At 40.8% G+C, this 11,461-nt stretch overlaps 1 protein-coding gene across 1 annotated transcript in view; it reads right to left on the bottom strand.

Moving 5' to 3' along the window:
- SYNPR (synaptoporin) overlaps positions 1–11,461 on the bottom strand; it is a 325,840-nt gene that overhangs the window by 110,703 nt on the left and 203,676 nt on the right. The gene's annotated exons all lie outside the window — the stretch shown is intronic.

Raw genomic sequence — 11,461 nt, 5'->3', positions numbered from 1 at the left:
AGTGTGGTTTTGATTTGTGTTTCCCTGATGAGGAGTGATGTTGAGCATCGTTTTATGTGTCTGTAGGCCATCTGGATGTCCTCTTTGGAGAAGTGTCTGTTCATATCTTCTGCCCATTTCTTCACTGGATTATTTGTTTTGTGATTGTGAAGTTTGGTGAGTTCCTTGTACATTTTCGATATTAGCCCTTTATCTGATACGTCATTTGCAACGATCTTTTCCCATTCTGTCGGTTGCCTATTAGTTTTCTTGATTGTTTCCTTTGCCTTGCAGAAGCTTTTTATCTTGATGAAGTCCCAAGGGTTATTTTTGAAGGAGAGACAGACAGAGCTTGCGCGGGGGAAGACCAGAGAGGGAGGGAGACACAGAATCTGAAGCATGTTCCAGGCTCTGAGCTGTCAGCACAGAGCCCAATGGGGGGCTCCAACTCACAAAGGGTGAGGTCATGACTTGATTCAAAGTTGGATGCTCAACTGACTGAGCCACCTAGGCACTGCTAAACGAATTCATTTTAGCAAGATGCTCTACTGGGCATTCAAAGGTTCCTCACTTGTCATAATCATAGTCTTTTTTTATCTTTCTTTCCTCCCTACCTCCCTTCCATCTACCTGTCCCTCCTTCTTTTCTTCCTCCCCTCCTTCTTTCCTTACTCTATTTACTCACTTCTCTTACGCACAACCACTAAAGACCTTTGATGCCGTGGATCACTGGAGAGAAATATTCTGCCTAATGCTTCATTTTGCTTTGCCAGTTACTAAGTTTTTCCAACTTAGTAAGGTGCGTGCCTTGAACCCTTGAAGTTCTTTCCAGATTAGAAAGAGGGGTGGTGGTATTTGCAATAGACCTTGATGAGGGGAGGGAATCTAGAAGTGGGAGCAACAAGAGCAAAGGTCAATTATGTGCTAGGAAGTTGAATGCCAACATAGGTACACTTCAGCAGGTACAATCTGTAGGAAGTGTGCAGAGTCGCTCCACTTTCTGTGACTTCCTATGACTTGGTCTGTCTCCTTCAGCTTGTTTAAAGGTGTGCCCATCCTGTAACAGGCATCTCAGTGTCTCTTCTTTTCTTTTTCCCCATCCAAATGTTCAGACATGCAGTTAAAATACAGCTGCCAATTACCAAGCATAACCTTCCTGGCTCCAAATGCACACATGTCAGAAGGCAGATGAGAAAAAGTGCAAAGCAATAGACATACCTGTGTGCTTCCATCATGTCTGTGTGTGCAGATACCTACTGCCTTTTCCCCCTTTCCTTCCTTCCTTCCTTCCTTCCTTCCTTCCTTCCTTCCTTCCTTCCTTCCTTCCGTCTGTCTTCCCTCCCTCTCTCCCTCCCTCCTTTCTTTCTTTCTTTTTCTTTTTCTTTCTTTCTTTCTTTCTTTCTTTCTTTCTTTCTTTCTTTCTTTCTTTCTTTCTTTCTTTCATCTTTCTTTCTCTCTTTTTCTCTTTCTTTCTCTTCCTTCCTTCCTTTCTCTCTCTCTCTCTCTCTCTCTCTCTCTCTCTCTCTCTCTCTCTCTCTCTTTCTTTCTTTCCTCAAGCTTTCTACATGATACAGACACAAATAAGGGGTCCCTGAACCGCACATCAAGAGCAATTCTAAAGTCCTGGGTCTTGTCCAGGCCTCTGCTTTCCCATAGCTGGACCTGGGAAGGGGATTCAGGAATGGGAACCCCAGCCTTACAGCTGTTACTTCTTCAAACCCCTGCCCTGAGGCCTTTACTGTTCTGACTCTAGAGCATCTATCTGGCAAGCACGCAGCTTGAGCACTTGCTTGCTTTTTGCTTGACCTTGTGACCCGCAGACAATTCATCTGGTGGCTCACAAAATGCCATTCTTTCCGGGAGGGGTGGGAGTGGGAAAGGAGAGAAAACGCAGGTCACCACCACTCAATTGACACTAGCTTGACCTCATAAAGTATATTATGTGACTTCTAGCTACCAGCTTGATAGGTCTAGGGGATGCAAAGAATGTTCTCACATTTCTCTGTTTCCAGAAAAGAAGGAAGCAGAGACAGAGGTTAATGGGACCAGGGAATAGGTACCTACCATTTTCAAGGGACAAGAAGTACCTACAGATATGAGTGAGATGTTTCCTTCTGACATTCCTAGCCATTACTACAGCCAAATTCCTTTGTTCTTTTCTAAGCAACTCTGTCTCAGTCTCTGTGTCTCTCTAAGTCTAGGAAGGAAAACAGATAAAAGAAAGAACTAGAATTTATTTATGTAACTTCAAAAAAATCCATGTTAACATAGTTCTGGGGTGTAGGGCTTCTCCCAGGTAATGAGGCTCTGCCCACCACACTCCCCCGTGCCTGCTCTATAAAATAACACACAGTGAGACCAAGAACTACATAAAAGAGTCACTCAGCATACACTAATTTAATCTCTGCCACTTGTCAACTCCCTCTGGGAGCTCAACAGAAACAACAGCCTTGATTACATAACCTACAATCATTCTCAATATGTACCCGAGTCTGGGTCTTTTTAGTCTGTTCAAGTTTTACTCAAATAAGACAAATATCAGAGTGAGCCCTATGAGGTTGAAAGAAAGAGATTTGTATTAATAATTTTGTTAAATCTTCACCTTTCCCTCTGCTCTCTCTGAAGCATCATTGACAGGGGCATCATCAGGGTTCCTGGCCAAGTACAAGTACAGCTGCTCCCCTGAAAACGCAGTCAATAGATTTCTACTTTCTAATTCTCTCTTTAAAAGGCTGCAATTCAGTTTTCTCATTTTTGTAGGTGAGGAAACTGAGGTTTAAAGAGGAACTCTGTGCTGGTCATTTCCTACTGATTCTCAGTCCCCTGACCTGCTCTTTCCCAGTTCTGTTCTGTGTTTCAGGGGCTTGCTTTCCTTACCAATTGGCTTCCAGTTAGGTTCAGCCAATGACAAGCTCTGGTTCAGAAACTGGAGCAAGACAGCAAAGGAGAAGCCATGGAATCTCTCCCCATCTTGCTCTTGCTACTTTGGGCAGCATGTCTAGCAGTGGTTGCATCTCTTTCTTGGTTCATGCCCCTTCTGGATGCCTCCTCCTTCCATAGCCCCAGCCTCTGCCACACAGGACTCATTCTGCACTCTCACAAGATCCCCTCTTCCCTTTATCCCTCTTGCTCAGGGGTCAGTAAACTTTTAGTTTGTTTTGTTTGTTTGTAGGGACAGAGAGTTAATGCTTTTGATTTTATGGTTTTATAGTAGGCAACCATGAGCATCATTTGTAGGTACTTATATAATTTTCAAAATGTAATTGTTAAAAAATATATATAAACCGTTCTCAGCTCGCATACTATGTGAAAATAGGCAGTGGGCTGGCTGGATTTGACTCGAGAGACTTTCTTTGCCATCCCTCTGCTCTAGCCTTATAGACAGTGGTGGCATCCCACACTTGCTAGGTTCTGGATTGCCTCTTGGTCCCGGTCTACCTAGTTCCCTATCTCAACTTTTAAAAATTGAGCCATTGGGAATGAGCCCTCTTTTCCTGACTCGATCTTGACTGATATAGGCCATGACTTGTTTACAATGGTATTTCATGAAGTAGAATTACTGTCTACTTCATATAACTTCTATGTTTTCAGAAATGTGGGTGTAAACATGTCTCAATGAAATCATATAAGTTTCCACTTAAGTCAACTAATTGTCTATGTGTGTGTTGTTGATAGTCCTGGCTCACATTCCACGCAGTGTTGGAAAACTCATGGCACCAAAAAGTGCCCATAAGACAATGTCAGGACAAGAAATTTAAAATATTGAAGATGGCCCCCATACTTACCAAATGCTATCCAACATTACTGACAAAAGTGATGGGAAACACAGGGAAATAATGACAAACAGCATTGGGTTGTAGATGCATATTCTCCTAGGAAGCAAGGCCTGGATGACCATGCAAATATGAAATGCTACAGACCACATACACCCTCTCCACTGCCTCTGCCCCTGTCCATGCCTCCACCATCGGGATGACTACAGCGGTCAGCTGGCCTCCATGGCTCCACCACTGGGATGACTACAGCGGTCAGCTGACCTCCCTGACTTCACCACTGCCCCATGGCCCCTTAAGACTATCTATTTTTACAGCCACAAGCAAGATCTTTCAAAAACAATGTTGCATGGCTCTGCTGCTCACAATCTCCAAACACTTGCATTTCACCCTGTATAAAATCCAAATTCTTCATATGATCCCATAAGACCTTATGTGATCCAGCTCCTGTCTGCTTCTTCGAGTTCATGTCCTCCCTCCCTCCCTCCTCATTCCAACCCAGCAAGGCTGGTCTTCTTGCTGATTTTCAGAGTCTCTTCATGCTGGGACATCAGGCCTCTATACTTACTCTTCCCCTTACCAGGAATACACCCTTTAGGTCTCTGAGGCAAGCTCTCTAGCACTCTCTCCCTCTCTCAACTCTTACAGGTCTGTATTCCAATGTCACTTCTCAGGGAGGTTTTCCCCAACCAGCTCATCTAACACAGCATCCTTCTATCCCCCTTCATCTTCTGCATTTCCTGTCAGGACTGCCCATGCTGTTCCCTTTGCTTAGAACATTCTTTCCTCTTCTCTTTTTACTGGCTTAAATGCCAGCTCCTCAGGGATCGATCGATCGATCTATCTATCTATCTATCTATCTATCTATCTATCTATCTAGATGTCTTTATTTTACAGCACTTATTTTACTTCTTCATACAATATTCACCTTCTTCCTGGAAATTATCACTATTCTTTCTGTGTGTGCATTTTTTGTCTACATCTTTCTTCCTCCCATCCCCATATAATTGTAAATTGTATGGGGGAAGTGGCTATATTCACTTCACCAATATATACCATGTGTCTACATAGTTCAGAGCCTTGCACATTGTAGGTGCTTAGTAAGTATTTATTGAGAGAATGACTAAATGATACAACATGCGTTTTTTCACAAATATAGGAAAGATGATTAAAGAATTTTATTATTAGAGGCCATGGGTCACTCACCCACATCTCTCTGGGTTTCTATATGCGATGGTCTTCAAATGCAAGCATCTGAGATCTCTGCTTGAAGGCTCTGCTGAACTGCAAGTGCAAATGTGTGGTCTGCATGCAGGGTCCTGGAGTTAACAGAACTTGCAGGAGTATCTTCTGACCAATGGCCAACGGGAGTTGGTAGATAATTATCCCAGCTCCATCACTTGCCTAATAGAATTTCTCTGAAGCATGCTAGCTGTGTTTTTCTAGAAGTCTCAGTTGCCTCAATTACCCATGGTACCTTTCCCATAAATCTACTTGATCCTGTTTTCCTTCCCCTTCCCCATGCTTCACTGGTGCTTCTAGGGGTCACCTACTGAGACAATTACAAATCCTTGTTTCAGGAGATATTTCTGGGAGAACTCAAACTAAGGCATCCTTCCACGTCCCCACCACCACTCACCTGGGGGGAAGGGTTGCAACATAAGTGCTCCAATCTACACAGGCTGGGAGGCAAATTGTGGGGTGGGGCGGAGTAATTTGTCATTCACTAATTTTTCCATTTAACTTATTCCATGCCAGCAGCCACTGTACCATTTTATGTGCTCTCTGAAGACACTCCCTTCAAATGACAGCTCCTGTCTTACTACAGAAATCTCCAAACATGGCTGTCCTTGTCTTCAGTCTACAGCTATACTCTGGTGCCAGTTCCGTGTACGACATCCTATTAATATAATAAAACTACGAATCATATCCACAACCAGGACGCTACAATTCAGTGAACTCTTCATGTGTGCCAGACCCTGTGTTACACAAATAACTTACACGACTTAACCGATGGTCACAACCGTACTAAGAGGAAAGTACTATTTCCTTCTTATAATACGGAAACTCAGGCCCAGAGGGGTTATAACTTGCCAATCTGCTGGGAGGCAGAGCTTGGATTTGAAGCCAGATGTTTGGCTGGAGATACACCACTAACCCTTCGGCTACACTGCCCTCACATCTCCCCAGCTCTCCCTGCCCCACAGAACCATGGGGTTTCATCACACACAAAATTTATTTTAACACACAACATTATGATGAGATACTGTAGTTATAAAGTTTTTCTGAAATGTTAGCCAAAAAGAGTAAAATCCTTTGGTAATGAGAAACAATAAACAAATGCCTAAATGTAATTGCAATTGCAGCATTTCCTGAACACAAGGAATAAAACATTATAGTCCTTAACATTTTTATTTCCCCCAAATTGGCCTTTCTGGTAAAAAGAACAGTTTATCACCACTGCTCTAGGGTCTGGATCTTAGACAGAAAATGCTTTTCCCCCAAGAGAGCTAGCTTTACTAGGTAATGGTCCAAACTCCACAGATTTCCTGGCATCAACCTCCACCTGTCCCCATGTTCCAAACAGAAGTAGCAGAATCAGAGCAAGTGGCTACAGTTATAAAGGAGAGAATAGGGCTTACCCAGCAAGTGCCCAGCTGAGCATCCCAGCTCGCCTTTCCCTCAACAGAAAGAACCCTCTTCAAATTCCCTTTCAAGAATCAAGAGGCTAGAACTCAGAATCTCATTCTTCCATCCCACTCAGGCCACACCACCCTGGAAGGGCTGTGCTAGTGCCTCTGAGCATTCTCCTTTCTGTCACTTATTACCTCATTAGTTTGAATGAGAAGAAATACAGACCCAATGGTACCTTCAAGGACAACCCAGTAAGATTTAAGATAAAAGTAAAAACAAGTTAATAAATGTAAAACAGTTAAATATGTATATACTTCTTAATGTTTGCATATGGGGGAGGAAGGGTTAGGGAGAGACTACCATTCTGGGTAAAATATAATAAAGGAGTTGTTTTGTTGTCTTGGTGGTAATTTTGCTAACTAATTAAAATACTGATCTTTTTTAGCTCTCTAATTCCTTTCTTGAAAGTAAAAAGAATATACTAAAAGAGAACTTATTGAATTCTAGGCCTTATTTTAAATAATTCCCATATACAATTCACTTAACACAATACTACTGTGAAATGAGTAACACTGTATGTTTTAAAAATAAGAAAAAAAGATGGTAGGCAATTTTCTTAACAAAATGTAGCTAGTCAGTATCAGAGACAGGATTTGAACCCAGGCCATCCATCTTTATAGTTCAAGCCACACTATGTTGTTTCAGTAGATTAACAGTATTAAAAGTCATAAAATCTTATTGTAGAACATCTGGAAAGTGTGGAAAGTAAAAAAGAATATCTGATTCATTCATAATCTCACTACCAAGAAATAAATTAACATTTTGATGAAATAATCATGACATAATCTCCATAAATATAATTTAGTTTTTGTTACTTGGGTATCCCATGAGAAAAGATATGTGGGTAACCACCATATTGAGAGACTATATTTGGGAAGGACTGACAAAGTATAGACTACATCTCCTACAAAATTTATTTTGGAAGTGCTATGGATCATTTCCAAAATCTAGGCTATCATCTATTTTTCAGAAACTGAGGTTAAAGTCCATGCTAGTATGACTTCCAATTGGAATAGACCTACTATATAGCTAAGATACCATGAACAGAGAAAAACAATTATGGCTTCATATATGAAACCTAAACTAGAAACCATAAGGGGAGATGTTCTGGACTAACGGTACTGATTTTTAACCAAGCTGGTTTTCACATGATCAACATTATACAAGATGAATTTAGAGTGACAGGAAATAGGGATCTATGTTTATCCACCCATCCATCTATCCATCCATGTTTTTTAATGTTCATAATTCAGCGATACTAGTGTTCTGGGCTGGATTACCCCAAAGCAGATCTGAGATCAAGACACGAGTTTCATCCCTGGAAACACCAATAAGGCAGTGGAGAATTGAGACAGGAAAGGGAAAGAAGGTAATAAAAGGTGTGCTACTGACCAGGTTTCCATTATGGGCAGAGCTGTCCTGCTGGGTGCCTCCGAGAGAGGGTACGGGACATGCCTTAGAGTTGTGCCCCATTAGATGTGAGGAAATTGGGATCTTTATCCTCCAACTCTCATTTATTATTGGATGAGGGCTGCTCCAGGAGACAGCAATGCCCCAGAACTTCTGGCCTGTCCTGCATAATGACCAAGCAAGTTTCTTTGGTCCCAGAAAGACTTCTAACAGTCATAAAAGCTTGCAGTGAAAGGTATGGGGATGAGTGGTGAGGAAATGGAAGATGGGCAGTATCTGCCATAGCCAGCTAGGAAAAATTAAACAAAATCAGAATCCTTACATATGTATAGTTTTATATTCCAGCTAGTTACTTTATACAATGCCAGGAGCCTTTCACCTATCTTTAATATGTTATTTGAGAAAATGACTTTTATGACTGCCTAGCCTTTCATATTATGGATGCCCCACAATTTATTTCCCTGATTCCGTATCTTTAGAGATATAAGTTATTTCTAATTTTGAAGAACTTAAAATAATTCAATAGTAAATACCTTTGTACCTACTTCCTTCTCTATATCTCTGGTCACTTCTTTAGGATAAATTAATCAAGGGTAATCTTGTTAATTATCTAAAGCAGTGATTAGTATCCCCTCCAATCTACAAGAATATTTGAAACTGACAGCAAACTTAATATTTTAAATTTTTCTGGGGGAGGGGGGTCTCAAAACATTGTAAGTGACATAATAATTGATTTGTCATTATAAATCTTCTATTCTTTATATTCAGTTGTTCTCAAATGATTCCTACACACTGGATACTTTAGTATTGTCTAGGCAAAGTGGGAAGTTTATCACCACATTATCAAATGAACTAATTACTTTCAAGAAGCAGGATGTGCATGCCTTCGCTGTGAGAAGGTGATTAACCAACTTGGTCTCTTTCTCCATGAACATCATCTCATGCAAGCTTAAGGTTGGATGGTTGGAATCCTTAGAATTTTGTACTTTACTTGTCTCAGGGAAAGCGTAGCAAATTCTATTTCCCATTCTCCAACAGCCTTGTATGCTTTCTTTCCTACTGAAAAGTCCTTAATAGCCACCATTAGTTTTATCCACTGGCCTTTTCATAGTTTTCACCCCTTTAGTTCTCTGAAGTACTGAGTGGGTTCTACTCGTGCCGACTGGTAGCACGCATGACATTTTCTTACCTTTTGTGAAGCCCACGCTTTGCTAGTTGTCCCACCTCTTCTGCACTTGGCTCTTCTTGGTCTCCTCAGTCATTCGTCTCCTTCTTCATTTGTTATAAGCATGGGCACCCCCCATGGCTGAGCCCTGTGCTCCTTTACTTCTATCTCTCCTGGTGACCTCCCTTCCTCCAAGACTTTTATTTCAATGGATGAAGATAACTCTCCAGAACTCCAGTCGGACTACACCTCTCTCTTCTTTACTGCAAAACTTCCTGATAGAAAACACCTCAAACTGCATGATCAAATTCAAATCTATATTCTCTGCTTCAAAATCGTTTTCCTTATTATTCTCTTTGTATCATCTTTAACTTCTTCTCCCTAATTTAATTGCTTAGAAATTCAAGGTCTTCTAAAATCTTGCCAAAACCCAGCTTTCCACCTCTATCACTTTTATTTTTTGCTCTACTCACCACACTTCAAACAGTCTGAATATTGTTATCTTCAGTTTTTATCCAAATTAGTAGAACACAGGAAATCCAAAAATTTGCAATTGATTTTCTATGTGATGTTGACCAAATTGCCCTCCAGGCAGTCTTCTCAAGCAGAGTATGGTAAGCTCCTTCACCGGGTTGGTGTAATGATTATAGGATATACATGAAGGTGGCTAGCAGTGTTTGGTACATTACAGGCTTGTGGTAAGTATTTGCATATTTATTTATTCATCACTAGGACCCATCAGAACCAACCTTTGCCATGAAAACCTTTGCTCCTATTACCCCCAAACTCTCTACTCTAACCTCCTTTATCTTTCATTTGACATGCCTCATGTAGCTGTGCAGAGTGTTCACTGGCATTCTTTGATTACACTTCTGCGAATATATTAAATTACTTATAATAAAAAACTCTACATACTTCTGTGTATAAGGAAAGTATAAGAAATTTTAAATCCAGACCCCCTCAAATTATCAAATAAGTTTTTTTTCATCAAATTAGTACATATAGTAGATGAGAAAAATGCTGAATATTACTTGCTTATTTTAATCATGAATCAAAAGGAAGGCTGGAAGATAAATATTTCACTCCCATAGTAAAAGGATATATTGCTGAATGTAAATTCCTTCTGATGTGAGTCAAAAATATGTACATGTGTTGGTATAAAGGAGCTACATACTTTGGCATATTTATCATAAGCAGCACATGAATATTTGGTAAATTATCTAGCATTTTTTTTTGAGAGAGAGAGAGAGAGAGGGAGGGAGGGAGGGGCAGAGAGAGAGAGAGAATCTCAAGAGGCTCCATGATGTCATTGCAGAGCCCAATGCTGGGCTTGACCTCACAAACCGTGAGATCATGACCTGAGCCAAAATCAAGAGTTGGATGCTTAACTGACTGAGCCCCCCCAGGCCCCCCTACCTAGCATTTTCTAAACTAATTTTATCCCATAGCTGATAATGTGATAAGTTAAGTAGCTTTTCTTTGCTCTGTCATTTACAGACTTGGCATTAGAATTTATTGTCTTCCTTGTGTTTGCAATAAACTGAATAGTTAGAATCTGCTGAATGCTCTTCTTTTATTTCTAAGATTATGGTCAGAGCATTGGCATTGGCTTGTAAAGTTTTAGGAGAAAATAACTTTTTTAATGATTTACATCATTAGCATCTTGCTAACCCAACTTCTTCTGAAACAATGACATCAAAATAATCTGTATACAGTCTAGATGCGTTCACTCACTATTGACATCTTCTCCAAGAAGATAATGGCATAAAGTATCCAAATGTACGAATGAACTTGCAATGCTAGCGAAACAAAGTCTCTCTGGAATGGTACGTGTATGTCCTAGATGGACACTGATGGGGCAAAAGTGCAAGACATTCTGTGGGATGGGTAGGCCAATCTCGATTCCTAACTCGTGGACACCAAATGCTGTACACGTGTGGTAAGCAGAGTGAGAAAAGCTTTCTGGCTCTCTTCTAGAGCAGGGTTTATTTTTATGGTGCCTACAGGGGTTCTAAGGAGATTCCAGTGGTGCTACAGCAGGGGGTGGGCAGTGGTGGCAAAGAGAGGGCCACGGAAGACCGGCTCTATGCTTCACTCCCCTTTCCTAACCGGCTTCAGCTTTCTCAGGGACTCCTATCTGTTTTATATACGGAGCTTCAGAGCAAGGTAGTGTTTGGAAGAAAAGTTTCTGGCACTGAAAAAATAATGATTGATAACTTTTGTTTCAGAACTCATGTAAAAATATTTCAAATAAGTGGGCCACTGTACTCATAGATGGCAGTAAACATTTTCATCCAATTTCTTCAGTTGCCTTTTATTGGGCAAGGGTAATATGTCTTGGGAAGAAAATTAAACCCAATACTGGAAACTGTTTGCTTAAAGTGTCTTTTCAAATTGGACACTTAGCCCAGGATTGCATAAATATATGACCCTGCTCTCCA

The sequence above is a fragment of the Suricata suricatta genome, chromosome 12 (assembly GCF_006229205.1).
Source record: "Suricata suricatta isolate VVHF042 chromosome 12, meerkat_22Aug2017_6uvM2_HiC, whole genome shotgun sequence".
Classification (NCBI taxonomy): Eukaryota; Metazoa; Chordata; class Mammalia; order Carnivora; family Herpestidae; genus Suricata; species Suricata suricatta.
The sequence above is the reverse complement of the archived record's forward strand: the minus strand, read 5'-3'. Positions and strand labels throughout refer to the sequence as shown.